At 35.6% G+C, this 16087-nt stretch overlaps 2 long non-coding RNA genes across 2 annotated transcripts; both read right to left on the reverse strand.

Annotated features, from left to right (window-relative positions):
* Window positions 1–8955: 8955 nt before the first annotated feature.
* LOC128015863 (uncharacterized) lies at window positions 8956–10535 on the reverse strand. Its single transcript, XR_008184020.1, has 3 exons — window positions 10484–10535; window positions 10293–10357; window positions 8956–9586 (listed from the first exon to the last, which is right to left on the reverse strand). It is a non-coding gene; the product is annotated as an uncharacterized LOC128015863 (long non-coding RNA).
* Window positions 10536–10611: 76 nt separating this feature from the next.
* LOC128015862 (uncharacterized) lies at window positions 10612–11732 on the reverse strand. Its single transcript, XR_008184019.1, has 3 exons — window positions 11579–11732; window positions 10873–11127; window positions 10612–10711 (listed from the first exon to the last, which is right to left on the reverse strand). It is a non-coding gene; the product is annotated as an uncharacterized LOC128015862 (long non-coding RNA).
* Window positions 11733–16087: the final 4355 nt, after the last annotated feature.

The raw sequence follows: 16087 nt of genomic DNA on the forward strand, positions 1-16087 counted from the left end.
AGGGGAAGGTAGGAACTTTGGAGGCAGCTTAGAAGGAGAACGGACACCCGGGAGGGGGCTGACAGAAAGAGTCCATGGGGGTAACCAAGGAGGGAGGAGATAGGAGGGGCCTGGAGGAGCCAAGCTGATTGGGTTGCCCATGGTGCCCATGGTGGAGCCCATGGTGGAGCCAACGGAGGTGCATTGTATTGATGGTGGACTGAGGGTGAGCAGAAGGGCTGCCAGATGACAGTGGCGGAGGAGGCAGGAGTGTGTGGGTATTCGTGAACCTCCAGGCTCTCCAGATCTGTTTCCCATTCTATCAGGTCTCCATCTAAGTCCAGCTGTTCCAGATGTATAATTGGCTCACCCTCAGCCGTGGTGCAGTGGGCTAAACTCCACTCCACACTCTCACGATCCATGGCTTGCTCCCTCATGGTGGGCAATGTCGCCGGCTCTCGCACCTGGTCTGACAGGTAAGGCTCAACATCTGGGGTGATCCTCCACTCAGTCATTCGGCTTTGCTCTGGCTCAACGATCATGGCAATCTTTGCATTGGTGGGCTCGGGCTGATGTGCTGCACCTCGAGGAGATGGGTTCTGGCTCAGGAGTGGATCTGGCAAGATCATTCTTGACAGAGACGGTGAGAGGTGATCCGTTTCTCGTCAGAATCCACTCCACAAATGCGGCGAATTCCTCTCGAAGGACCATCTTCGGACGACAGCGCTCTGCACTTGATCTTTAGACTGGCATCGTAGAGAGCTTTGTCTCCTTGCTCCAGCAGGAGGAGGATGTATTACGGGCAAAGAAGGGAACACAACGGAAAAAAAAGACACTGGGAAAAATGAGAAAACAACTGGAGGGGAAAACACAGAGGTGACTGTGCTGGGTGGGTCTTCTGTCATGGTCTGCTGTTGGAAGGAGCACGTACATGGAGTGCAATCAATCTTTAATCTTTAATAAATAATAAATAATCTTTAATCCATAGGCGAAATCCACACAATAGGCACTGGAGCAAACACAAGTACAAAATGAGTAGACCCCACAAACACTGAACTCAAAGGCAGAGACTTAAATACAAAAGATAATAGGGAAACACAGGCAACATCATTGGAACATAAACTAAACTAGGACCGGAACGTGAACGTGAACATGAACATGAACACGAACACGGAAAAATAAAGACAAATGGGAACATAAACCAGGGCAAAATACAACACAGACAGACCAGTATCCTGATTTAAGAATATTGGTAATATTAATAATAATAATATTATTAACTATCATTATGCATAATTTGTTTTTGTTTTGTTTTTTCAAGTGAAACTCTGAAGCTGGTCATCTCCAAAACGAAAGCAATATGAAAACCTTTTTTTGCTTGTTGCCAAAAATTATGCACACTTGAATTCGAAGAAGCAGTTCCAGGGAGCCCATCTTAGATTTGGCTGTTTGTTCAGCATTAGCGTTGGAGCCATCTTGGATCTGGCGGAGAGTTATCTCTCTCCTGCTGTTTGCAGCTGATTGGCCTCATACCACTTATCAGCACTGCTGCAATCACAGCTTCAGATTAAGCATTCGTGACATCTCTTACGGAAGTTTTATGAAGCACCCCACTTTTTCCTGAGACCTCGTGTAGCCTCTTGCAGACCACTATAAACTACCATAATGAGCTGCTTTCAAGTGAAATTCAGACCTTTACGACCTTTGGGTTCATATTCTAGGTGAAAGAACACATCATTACTGTATTTTTACTTTTTTGAAAAATGTTCGGGAAAGGTTTTAAAGTTGAGATTGCTTTATTAACATTGTGGTTCCAAGTGGTTGCTAGAGTGCTTATAAATTATATTATTTTAGAATTCAAGTTAATTAAATTCAAGTTTAAATATTAATACAATTGTTTGTTTGTTTATATTTTGTTTTATTGTTGTTGTTGTTTTTACTTTGAGTACATTTCATTCTAGTGAAGATATATTCTTTGAGAATCTTGTATTAATTTAGGAATAGAGTTGCTAAGGAGAGACAACCAAGCTGACTGTGTCTCTGCTTTTGAAATACAGTACTTTAAGTCTTAATTCTCTGAACAAATGTTTACATTATTATTATTTCAGTCAATTATTTCATTTTCTATTCCTAGCAGTTCTTTCAAGCCTCTCAGGGGCGATGCCCACACACACTCCTACGAAAATATGTACTTATGAATATAAATCCTCCAAATACGCTCAATCTGGGGTTTGACTAAGCTTTGGCTATTGTCTGCAGTCCCAGGTTTTTTCAATTGCCCCAGATCTTCCTTTGCATTTTGTTCTTTCTTTCTTCTCTTATGTGTGCTGTTTGTGTACATTTAATCGCAATGTCAGTTGATTTAATATTCTTGTATTTGATGACTGAGTCCACAACTCAATTCACTTTAAACAGTATTTTGAAAGTAAGAACCCTCAATGAATATGCAGAGTGAGCTTATCCATACATTTTCTTGCATTTATGAACATCCAATGTATTAAAATCCATTTTAATTGTCTTATTATAGCTACTGAAGTACATTGTTTGTATTTCCCAATCACCAGTTTCATAGATACGTATATGTAATATAAAGGTGGCAAATTTCCTCAATTTAAGCAGCCTGGCTTTGGTTATATTTGGGTTTAAAGAATGAATATGATTCATTATGGTGAATAATCAGAATTCTGTGAATTAGCCTACAATTTTGTAAAGCAAGCCAGATTATTGTGGGCAAATTTAACAAGATTAGAAATATTTTCAGTGCATAATTTAAATGATCCAAAAGCTCAGCTCTTAATGTATTATTAAAAAGCCATAAATCTTGTCCATACACAATGTCTATTTGATGCTTGTTTTAAGTATGTACCCTGTTCATTTGGTTCATACATATGCACTAAGCTGCATCCATACCAGCCCTCCTGTTGATCTGTATGCAAGCTGACAAAACTTGTGAAGTGAAACTCTAAGTGTGATTTGCAAAGTATCAAGGGCCATTCCCTAACTAGCATGGTTTGTCTTGTAAATATAGCATTGCAATTGCTGTGCTAAAGAACACCAGCCAAAATAGCCTTCAGATGGTCTTTTCTGAGTCCAGGAAGCACTCTTCTTATTGCAGGAGCAGAGAGATAAGCAACTGCAATGTGGTAAAATTCAAATACTGTTTTGTTCTTCGTAGAATAAGCTATTAACCTTGCACTCTCAAACATTAATTATGAATTCTCTCCGTCACTTGAAGAAGAAAAGTGTTAGTTAGGGCACAAAGTTACACTTGGCAGCTCGTCAAAGGCTACGTGAAAGGGTCCTCTGTGGTTTTTAAATTGGGCAAACGGAGCAAACAATGCTTTTGAAAAAGCCACTCTGCAACTTCATTTTCAGAACAATAGCAGCTGTGTTCCCAGAGGTGGCATTTCTCATTTTTCTTATCTGTGCACCTTGAAGCCTGTCACAGCGGTGAGTGGTGTGCCTCTGTTGTTCGGCATGGATCGAAGAAGTCTCCTGAGGGGAAGGACCCAGTGCTGGTATGGAGTTGCGGCACTTTTGAATTTCATCTACAGTTAGGCCTTTCCTATCAGACTCATTTGAAAGCGAGGGTTTCAGACGGAAAGAGTAACACTCCCAAACTCTCACTGGAAGTCATTGTGACGTTGTAAGTGTGCTCTGTGATGCCCGTGAATTGCTTTCCTAGGGGATGTCAAGAGGGTAGAAAATTGCAGCACTTTAGGTCGACTTTAACAGGCTTTTCCTCTCTTATTCAAGTTCACTAAGTGATCCCATTTATCCTGTTATGGAACATGCATTGCATGGGAATGAGAATTCTTTATGAGCAATGGATGGATCTTGATGATGGATCTGCAGGAAAAAGCAATAAATTACATCATTGGCTTTTGGTGGGGGGTGGTGATGAGTGATAGATAGATAGATAGATAGATAGATAGATAGATAGATAGATAGATAGATAGATAGATAGATAGATAGATAGATAGATAGATAGATAGATAGATAGATAGATAGATAGATAGATAGATAGATAGATAGATAGAAAGTTTGAAGTAATGAATTTAGGTAAAGGGGTGCAGAGCACCTCAGTCAGGGTATTGCTGACCCGAGACTCAAACCCACAACCTTAGGGTTAGGAGTAAAACTCTCTAAGCTTTAGGCCACAACTTCCCCAAAGAAATGCTGTTCTGTTCCTCTTTTGAATTCATCTAAGAGTCCTATATAAATCTATAATAGTTTTCACAAAATTATGCAGCAGTGTTTTCAAAATTCATAATAATTCAAATGTTCCTTGCATATTAGAATGATTTCTGAAGGATCATGTGACACTGAAGAGTAATCAACAATGAATATTTAGGTTTGCCTTCACACAAATATAATTTAACTGATCAAATATCAGATCTAATTTCAATAAATTCTGCCTTGTAGGCATAAGAGACTACTTTCAATTATACAAAAACTGGAACAATAGTAGTGTGTATTCAGGTTTAATTTGCCTTTAGGTGGCCTGCTGCCAAGCCTGTCATGTGCCCTCAATGCATAACGTCTATGACACCTACCAGGATTCATTTCAATATTCCAAAGTGTTCCAGCTCATTCACAAAAGAAAATTTGTATGTTCCCCCAGACTGCATGAGAGCTTCTAAGGCAGCCAACCCTAAACTGTTAACCTTAAAAATTATAAACTTCTGTGCTTGAGTATGTTGGGGGCACCACTCAATCATTAAATCACTCAAGTGAGAAATTAACTGAATTGCTTTTTAAATGTGAAAATAACTTGCATTAATAAACAAAACCATTTCTTTTAGTAACATACCCTTGAGTTTTTGATAATGAAGGACTGTTTACAATCATATTAACTTGATGTCTTGCCACCAGTTAAGAGAGATTCCATAAATGTATGTTAATAAAATGGCTTTGCATATGAATGAATTTGCAGCCAAACACAAAATAGCTTTCTTTATTTTTATTTTTTTTATTTATTTTTTTTATAGCTAAAGATCTCAGAGTAAGAATACTTGAACAATCTGATATAAATGTTGGCCTTTAAATTAGAAGAGGTCAAATAAATGTAAACTGAAGGGCTGGCATCTGCATCCTTATTATATATATATATATATATATATATATATATATATATATATATATATATATATATATATATATACGTATATATTATGTAAAGATTATAGCTTGTCCATGTTTGCTGTATTATTTGACCTGAGATTGTTTCAAAACAGAAACAGATTTTCATACTTTAAGCTCACATTGGATACATTTTTGAAAGTTATGGAGGTCAGCTGTGGTCAGACATTTCTTCAGCTAAGGTTTGAGGTCAAAAATTATGTGCTATGTTTTAACGTCCCTTGGCGACACTTGACAGCATTTGACAGACTCTGATTTGACTCACTCAAATACAACCTTGAAAAAGCAATATATGCTTGTGTTACTGCAACCCCAGTTTAGAATAACTGAACATTAGTTTGTCTTATTTTTTTTCTTCTTCTTTCAGCTGGTACCCAATCTTTTTAGTCTCAGTGGGTGATTTATGTTGACATCTATATATTACTTTTCTGATCAAAATCATGTTTGTTTAACCCTTTCGAGTCGATTAACGCATATATGCGTTTTGAGTCATTTTCACCTGATAACCCCGAAAAGAACTTAAATTACACTCTCAGTTTTAATTGTACAGATAAGAGCAATACATCAATCGAATCTGTAAAGGGTCTAGTTTTTTTTGGATACAGACATAATAACAAAAAACCTTTGTGCACTTATAAAATAAAGATAACAAACAAGGTGCGCTGTCTACAGTCTTTGTCTCCGCTGATCGTCATGTACAAACATTTCATTAAAATGAACTGTAACTCCGTGAATACTCAACGAAGAGACATGAGAGAGATATCTATAGAAAGCCTGGAATGTCTACTTTTAAACTGAACAAGTGCTGCCGAAAACAAATATTCTGAGATAAAGTAATCCATATGAAAACAACGCGATGTCTATTTTTCATATCTCCGCTCATTATATTTAATGTGACCACGCCCCCGCGCTGAACACGCTATTCAGATTCAAACTGAAGCGCGCGGCTTGAATACGCCCACACAGAAGAAAAAGCAGCGAGACTGTTCTTCAAGTTTTTATTTTATTTTACTGTTTGCTTCGCGATGAGAGGACTAAGACATAATTCACCCCAAAAAGATGTGATGTGGTTGAGGATTTGAGAAATGGATTTCCTCAGAAAAAAGAATGAAGCACTTTATTCAGCAGAGATCATAAACAGAGTAAGTCTCTCTTTATTTATTTGTACTAGTTTTCACATAACGTGTAAACATTTTACTAGTTAGACTTTTTCCAAATACTTTTTCCAAACTATAATTCCTGACTAAATGTATAATCAAGTGAAACATTATGAAGTTTCAATAACAATATACAATACTATACCATTCAAAAGCTTGATGTAAATAATATAAATGTGACAAATAGAGATAACTCTAACAAATGTAAAAACAATGCAGTTCTTTCGATTTATTCCCCCTAAAAAAACCTGAAAAATATTATCAGCTCTTTTCAACATTAATAATAATAATAATAATAATAATAATGATGATAATAAATGGGGTTTATTTGGTAGAAAATAAGATTGTTAAAAGGATTTCTGAAGGATTGTGTGACTAGAGAAAGGATGCCAAAAAATTTGAAAGTCAGCTTTGATTGTTCCTAATAAACTGTTTAACTGCTCCCCCAAGTGGATATTAAATTATGTTGTGGGATAATTAAATATATTCTTAATAAACTACAAACATAAAATTATATACTTTTATTTTGTTCTCTTTCTTGTAAGTCCTCCCTCACAGTGGCACAGTTGAATGGGAGGCTCATTATGCAGCTCATTATGCAGGGACATCCTGAGATTGGAGAATTGAATTTAAAAGACTATTTGTTGCAGTAGGTTCAAGGTAAGTGACTAAATTCATATGCATTGCATATCAAAATTGTTAATTCTTATATGACAACCCAATATTTCATTTTAAGTCATTAAGTGTTAAAAAATAGAATAATTAAAGATAAACAAGTAATGTATATTTCAAATACATTTATATTCATCCAAGAATACACCTAATGTAAATATTAAGCAGCATAACAATTATCAACACTGATGACAATAATAATAAGAAATGTTTCTTGAACATCTTTTTTTTTTTTTTTTTTTTTTTTTTTTTACACTAGATCTTTTTCTTCTTTTAAACTCTAAGTCTGATTGACAAGAGAGCAGCTTGTATTGTTAGAATCTCTTACAATGCACCCAACAAACTCCAGTGTTGTTTAAAGTTTGGTGTTAAATCCAAAGGGACTAATACTTCAGTAATACAGTGAAACTGACATCTTCTCTCTCCGCTGATGACGCGAGCCCCAAAATTACAGTTAAAAGAGACCAACGGCAGGTGGGATCCAATTGATCCAAATGAACCAAAGTTGTGGAGACCGAAAGTTGTCTGTTTTTCCCAAATGTTATTTCTATGTGCATCTTTCACACTTGCATCAGAATGAGACAGTTTGATTCAGAGAATACAGTTTGACTTGCAAAAACCCAATTTCAAGAGGCTAATTTTTCTAAAATTGACCAGCTGAAGTGTTCAGCGGCCTCGGTCACTTCCGGTGACTTGCGCTGTGTTTTCCTCTTCTGCCCTCCCCCACAGTCAGGCCTCATTGCGGATCAGTCTTTTAATGGGCTATCATTAGCTTCTCTTCATCTGCTCAGTGAAAGCGAAAAGAGGGGGTGTGGGTGGTGCTGGAACCAGAAAGCCACAACAGAAGTGACAACTTGCTTGACCATGAAAGAAAATTAATGGGACATGCATGGTTAATGAGATTACAGAGCTGAATCTCCTTATCCAGAGAGCAAGATCACCAGGTACGCCAGTTTAGAAATGCATAGACAAGCCTGTGGTGCTTTCAACCAGAGATGGAAACAAAGAAGGCTATGCACATATGTGATAAGTCCATAGAGGTATGTTCGCAGCGGGTGTCTGTGCTCATCTGATGATCTGCTAGACTCGCTTTCTCTCTCTCTGCTGGCAGTATGTTGGGAGCGTGACAGGGCAGACTATTGGTCGCAGATGTCTGGGGTTCTCTGAGGGCCTGTGCCATACGGTCGGCATGAGAACTAGAGTGTCCCGAAGTCCTGTAGGATCATTCTGACCACATTCTGCATCCATTCTAGCGGTTAATATCAAGCACAACCTGCCGTGCGGCTTGTTTCCTCAGGAAGGACTGCAGAAAGATTGGATTAGTTGTAAATTGACTTGGAAATGGCACAAAAGCTATTTGAAAATGAAAAGAGTGTTAAATGCAGCGTACATAACTCTAGGTACCCAAGGGTTAGTTCATCAAAAAGGAAAATTCTGTTCATTTACTCACCTTCATGTCATTCCAGACTTTCTTTTTGATTACAAAAGAATATGTTTTGGAAACACTTTTTGTACACTCTAAAAACTGCTGGGTTGAAAACAACCCAATTTGGGTTATTTTGACAACCCAGCGCTGGGTCAAAAAGGGACGAACCCAGCGCTGGGTTGTTTTAACCCAACCAGTTGGGTTATCATATTTAACCCAGCCTGCTGGGTTGCCTTTTTTATAGTTTAAAATGACTATATTGCAGGGTTTAAAAAAACAGAGCGGGTGTTTTTTATCAGTGTATTTCAGAAGGAAAACTACTGTATTTAGAAAATGTTCGATATCATTTCGAATGTGCTTGATAAGGCAGCGTTTGTGAGCTCAGCACCGCTCTGCAGCCGTTACCGGAGAAACCTACCTCTCTCGCTCTTAGCGCCTCCTGCTGGCAGAAAATAAACTCGCAGTGTAGCCATGTGGGGAAACAATGCATTTCTACGTTAAAATGAACCCAAATTGAGCTAGGCATTAAACCTACAAATGTTGTTCATTTTACATATCACTTTTACACACAAATAATAATTACCAAAAGGAAAATATTTATTAAAAACAAGAGAAAAGTCAAAAAGTAACATGTTAGAAGAAATGCAGAAAAGGATGGCATTAACAGCTACAGAGTTCATAAAGCATTGAACATTTGATGAATATAACTTAAAATCAAATTGGACTTTGTTCAATTGTATAAAAATATACGAAAACACATACAATAAATTTACAATTAGTTAGGTTTTTTTCCAACTATTCTGGCATGACAGTACACAAATAAATCACAACATTAACTTTGATATTATAACATTTAACAGACGCATGTGTGTGTGTGTGTGTGTGAAAGAATGTGAGCAGGTGTATGAATGACAGAGTGTAAACTCTTCTACTAAACAACACAGAAAAAGCATTTAACTTTTTTTTTTAAACAAATTATACACTTACAGTTTGTTTCATAGTCCATGAATACAGATCATGCATCACAGTCAATTTTCATGATCTCTTTAGCATAACTGATGTAATCATGAAGAAACCCCATCAGCACAGCATGTGACATCTACATCATCCAGGGCAGCGTCCTCCTTTAAAACCACTGCTGTTTAGGGGAAAGAAGATTCTCCTCTCTGACCAGGATTCATCCAGTCACCGCCTGTTCTTCATCAGTGGCCTAAGAGAAACACATTTGAAAAAATTAAACATTTAATTAAACTATCCATTTTCAGGTAGAGGTGTATTCACATCCGTAAGGATAGGTAAATAATCGGTTTTAAAGTTTCAACACTTTGTGCGGTTGTTTAATGTCTCAGTCCACCACAGCGCTCCAGAATGCTATAATGGCAGCACTAGTGTGAGGACATGCGATATTGTTTGAATAAATATTGCTTTCAGAAAGCTTCTTTACTGAAACATTAAAACAGACATGACATTCACATACCTCACAATATTCACGTACATGGAGGGCTGCTCTTCAAACCGTTAGTTCACCAAATAATTAAAATGTTTATAATTTACTCTCCTCATGTTTTTCCAGACTCATACAAAATCTGCTCATTTTTTGGAAAACATATGAATATATTTAATATTCTCTTTTTGTGTCCTCCATTGCTGGTCTGGGAGACCAGTATTTTATTTTGAACATACATGTTTGCTATCATATAATTTAAGATGTATTCATATATAAATATCAGAATTTACTTCTACAATAACTCTATATTTATGAAGCTTGAAAATACTGATTATCTAAACTATAAATGGATTAACAAATATTATGAGAAAACTAAAAATATATTAATTTATGTTGTAAAGACAGACAAAAGTCTTATAGGTTTGGAATGACTTGAGGGCAAGTAAATTATTTTTTGTGTGAACTTTACCTCTAAGAGCGAAGACCAAGAATAATGACTCTCCAAATCAGACAACTCCAAAGTTGGTTTGAGTTCTGCAATAAAAAACAGACATCAATGGTCTTAATGAAATGAGCACGTAATCACACTGTTGTTGCATCAAAATGTGAAGTAAACTGGCAGGAGACAACAGAAAAATTTATTTTCTAAAAATAACTTACATAAAATCTCAAAGGAATGATGCTCTCCCATGTCTCTTGCTTTTAACATCTACAAAAACAAAAAACAAACATTATTTTACTCTTAGTAAAACACAACAACAACTGATAACATGAAATTATGAAGTTTACTTGCCTTATACGATCTTTCCCTCTCTTCAGAAGAAGCTGAGAAAACCACCTCCTCACACAAGCAGACTTGTGTGTCCTTAACTCCAGTTAGTTTGAGTTCTGCAAAGAGGGACATCAATGGTTTCAATAAAATATTAACATATACATACATACATATATAAAATCACACTGTTTTTGCATCAAAATGTGAAGTTAACAGGCAGGACACAACAGAAACATTAATTTTCTAAAAAAAAAAAAGTAATAATAATTTAACTCACATCAGTCTCAAAAGAATGAAGTTATCTTGTCTCTGGATTTCAACATCTAAAAAAAACACACACATTATTTTAGTCTTAGTAAAAATAAAGATAACTTGATGTTATTCTGAAGTTTACTCTCCTTAAACCGTCTGTCCCTCTCTTCAGAAGAACACCTCCTCCTCATCCTCACACAGGTCTGTGACTCCTCACACAAACAGCTTCTGTGTCTTTAACTCTCAGCGCGAGGACAATGAAGACAGGAGCTGGACAAGTCTGAAATATTACATGTAAAACATACTTTTAACAGTTACCACTTCAACAGCCTCTAAATAATTATGCTAGTCTTTACTACACAATGCCGTTTCCTTTAGGAGACAAACATACATTCAGTTTAACCGCGAAAAAAAAGACAAATTTACATGAGCGTAACCGTGACCATAACCGTCTGTTAACGCCTCAAAGAGAACAGATAATGTAAAATCTTATGTAAATATGACAAAATACATTCACATACGTTATATTAAAAGTACATCCTCCGTTCAGTAACGTTACATGAGGCAGTTAAGACCTCCGTGTCCGAGGCGAAAACCGCGTCCGTTTTTATATATAACGTATATAACGTTAAGCTCCTTTGTTTCCGCCTTTCATAAAACCTTCCGCCTTTCATACAACCGGGTAAACAATAAAAGATAACTTTACATTTTGAATATTTAACGTTACTTACCATAGTCTTTCACTCGCTTCTATCACGCTGAGAAAATGGCGGCTGCTCGCACTGGAGACGTACGATTTTGACGTGACGTGCGTGCTCTCCTTCACGTCCGCGTCCTCAACCCACCCCGCTGGGTTAAAAAAGAAAGTTATTTTCAACCCAAACTTGGGTTAAAACATCCCAAAGTCCTATCCAACGGCCTCAACCCAGCAGTTGGGTTGAAAAAACAACCCAGCGTTTTTTAGAGTGTACCATACAAAGTAAGTCAGTGGGAGTGGGAATAAAATCTCTTTAAGGTTAATATGCACATGCTAGGCAATTCATTTCTTAAAAATGATGACCTAATGCATTTTTATGGTATGGTGTTTGTTTATTAATACATCATTCATTCATATACTAACATTCAAAGTTTGGGGTCAGTAATTAATTCTTCTTCTTACTATTATTATTATTGACACTAAAAGATTTAACATTGTTACAAAAAAAAACACAATTTAAAATGTATAATTTTTTTAATTTATTATTATATATTTTTTTTTTTACTATTTAAAATTTTAATAATATTTCTCAATATTACTGTTTTTACCGTATTTTTGATCAAATAAATGCAGCCTTGGTAAGCATAAACTTTTGAACAGTAGTATGTCTAAAAAGAGAACATTTATTTTTGCTTTTGGATATTAATTAATAATAATAAAAAAGAATAGATAACACTGATAGTAATAAAACCATGGTTGTGTGCCATTCCGAATTGAATTGAAAAGGTGCAGTATTGGTGTGATGCAACAAGTGTAGTTTCTCAAGACAAAAATATTTGTCTTCCTCCACTGTATAAATTACCCTTTCGAATGTTCTTTAATTCCTGGACTATGGGCAGCAACAGGCAAGACAATGCACTGACCTTTGAATGTTCCATTTGCTGTGTTACTATCCTATCAATTATTTATCACACTGCACTTCGCTGCGAGCCATTATCCCGTTTGATATTGTAAAGGTGGGGAAAAATAACAGCTGTGCTTTCTTCCACTATGTGTGTCAGCTGTCTCTGTCACCGAGACCTGTAGGGTGTGTTCAAAAATGAATGAGCTGTGCTTAGTGTAAATAAGCAGAGGGACAACACCGGAGGGTTTCTAGAATGCAAACACCTGCTGCTACTGCTTTGATTAGTTGTTTCTGTGCGGCGGATTGCTTCCGATCACCGAGCTGGGCAGGGTGCCCGCTTATCAAATGCGCATACAAATATGCGCATATACAAGCATGTTCCTTAGGTTTATAGGATTTAGTTTGTGTTTTGTTTAACGTGAGGCTGGATAATGCAACTGTTGTATTTTAACTGTAAAAAATAAAAATAAAAATAAATAAAAATGGGTGAAAAAGAAATAATGTTAGAGGCTTTTTTCCCCGAATATTCATCAAGGTGGATGACCAGTTCTCAGAATCAGTCGTTTCTCAGCCTTTTCTAAACGATCAATAATCTGTTAGAACTGTTCCAGAATATGTGTTTTATTAGTAACTAATTGAAACTTAATTATTTTAAAGAAATAAAAAGGGGGAAAAGGCAAAAATTACATAATTCTCATGTGATACATTTATAATTATTGTCAGATGATTTTAGAAAAAAAAAAAAAAAAAAATATATATATATATATATATATATATATATATATATATATATATATATATATATATATATATCATAAATTGTAATATTTGTATTATACATTTTTGATTAATAATTTAACAAAATTAAGCTTTTATTTAAATAAATATCTCAATAATACTGTTTATATTTTAGTATTAAAGTGGACAAACATTACAATTTTTAAATAAAGGCATTAAAAAAACATTTTCACATCAATTTTAATATAATCTTCATAAAATAAAAAGGAAAAAGTCATATGTTGTAGGCAGGGACAAACCTTATAAAAGTTTTGGAACTCATTTGCAGATTATCATTCGAGGCTGCTTTACGTTCAGGCTAATCAGTCACCCAGTTGTGCTAGGGAGCTGACGATATCCAGGATAAGTTTCTCGGTTTCATCTAGTTATTTCACGGTTGAGGAGATCTTTTCATATAAAGCTTTGGCATATCAATTGCATCTACTCTCTGGTCCAGGGAAAGTGTTATGTTATTGATAACCCCTTCACTGATTCTAGCTATCAGAGCATCATTAGCTGATGCTAGGCTGCTATGGTGACATTTTGTTCAGTATTGTTTGGAGAATTCCTCTGTTGCTCAGTGATAGTGATCACAAATCAGACAGAGACATGCTCGGCTTGTGTTTATTCTAACCCATCTAGTCAAAGTTTGTGGACATTATACAAGACCTTGTCAAATGCAGCTTAATCATCTCACTGCATTAGCGCATTACATGACCTCATGTTGTACTGTGTCTGTACATCACATATACATTTTCTACAAGCTTGATTTGGTTTGTTTTGCTAGGAATTTCAGAAGACAACGTTCTCATCCACCGATCTTTATTTTTGCCCAATCTGAGACAGTGCTGGCGTAGTGGAATCTCTTTTGGGACTTAGAGGATTAAACAGAGAGTATAAAACCTGGGCCATCAATCACTGTGTCTCTAAGCTTAGTTTTACGACGGATATATCACTAAACAAGCGCAGCAGCTCGTCTGCTTAATTGCATGCCCCAGTGCTGATAGCATGGGAGTAATTGATTGGGGTATACTGTATAAAGCTGGCCTAACTTGTGTTCGCACATGTCTCACAGTCAGTTCCTCGTCTCTCACTGTGGCCTGGCATAGTCTATTTTCTGCAGTCCATCAATATTTCATTCCAGCCCGTTTTTTCTTAGAAAGGATTGTCATCTCAGAAAAAGGTTGAACCTGTTTTTGATTAGCTTTCTTTTCACCTGCTTCTCAGTTAGGCTAGTTATTCGATGACTTAGACCATCACAAACATCACAAACATCACAAAATACATTTCTTTCAATTCATCTTCATTTGCAAAACGCCACATGGAAAGACAATGCCCGTTTCTGTTTCTATTAAAGACAAAATTAGGAAACAGCTGATTGATTATATTTTAAAAATTACATAATTTTAAGTGTTTAAATGTGTATGTGTATATATGTATATATATATATATATATATATATATATATATATATATATATATATATATATATATATATATATATAATATATATATAATATATATAGGTATAAATTAATATTTGTAAATTATTTAAATGGCTAATTTTATATAATCCTAAAGATAAATAAATAAATTACAAAAATAATAAATTGCAATAAATTGATTGTTGATGTTGATTATTTTTTAATATGTTTTTTATTTACATGTTTATACATATACATATTTTTTTATAATTATATAATTCTATAGGAAATTTAAGTTATCTGCAATATCAATATTGCAGTTAATTTGCAAATGTAAATTACTTTGTTTAAACACATTTGATTAAATATAAAACACAATATATTATACAAATACACATAATTCACTAAATGTAAAAAGCTGTTAGGTGAATACATTTTTCAGCTTCTAAAAAAATCATCAGTTGATGTGTTGCCTTTTTGGAACATAAATCCTCTATTATAATACTCCTTTGCTAATTGCAATTGGATGAATCTAGAACATGACAAAGTTCAGCACAAGATTTTTTTAGCACAATGCTATAATGATGCTCATGTTGTTAATTATGAAAATCAGCTATTTCGCAGTCAGGAGTCCATGGTTTTGCTGAGTGGGAGTTAGTGGGAGATCTCTGGGTCAGAAGCTCACAAAGTCAACCTTGTGGTCACAAGAAGAGCAGAGCTATAATTCATGCAGTTGGGGAGTGTAAAGTTAGGCACACCGCTCAAGCTCCTGGGTCCCACTTTATATTAGGTGGCCTTAACTACTATGTACTTACATAAAAAAATAAGTACAATGTACTTATTGTGTTCAAATTGTATTGTAAAACACTTTTGCTGCCATTGAGGTGGGATAGGGGTAAGGTTAGGGAGAGGGTTGGAGGTATGGGTAAGTTTAAGGGTGGGTTAAGGTGTAAAGTATGGGTCAACAGTGTAATTATAAATGTAATTACAGAAATTAAATACAGATGTAATTACATGTCATTTTTTTAAATATAAGTACAATGTAAAAACATGTATGTACACAATAAGTACATTGTACTAAATTATTAATTAAAATGTAAGTACATAGTAGTTAAGGCCACTTATTATAAAGTGTGTCCAGCTCCTGTAGTTTACTGTAATTCTGAAATAGCTCTGTACTAATTAGATGCGTCATCTTTATTTCAACAGGTTAAATCAGCAGTTTTGCATATGCACCCAGATAATCAGATACACTCACACATTGCCTGCTCACAAGGTTCAGATATGAGACAGCGCAACTGCCGGTGGCCTACAGAGGATACCTCATTATGTAGAAATGAGCTCGGGGTTGCAGAGCTAGCTGCAATAATCCCATGCCTCACTGCTGAGCTCATTCCAGGATAACACACATAATGAGCTCACGTCTTTCCCCTGCGCT

Source organism: Carassius gibelio, chromosome A6, assembly GCF_023724105.1.
Source record: "Carassius gibelio isolate Cgi1373 ecotype wild population from Czech Republic chromosome A6, carGib1.2-hapl.c, whole genome shotgun sequence".
Lineage (NCBI taxonomy): Eukaryota > Metazoa > Chordata > Actinopteri > Cypriniformes > Cyprinidae > Carassius > Carassius gibelio.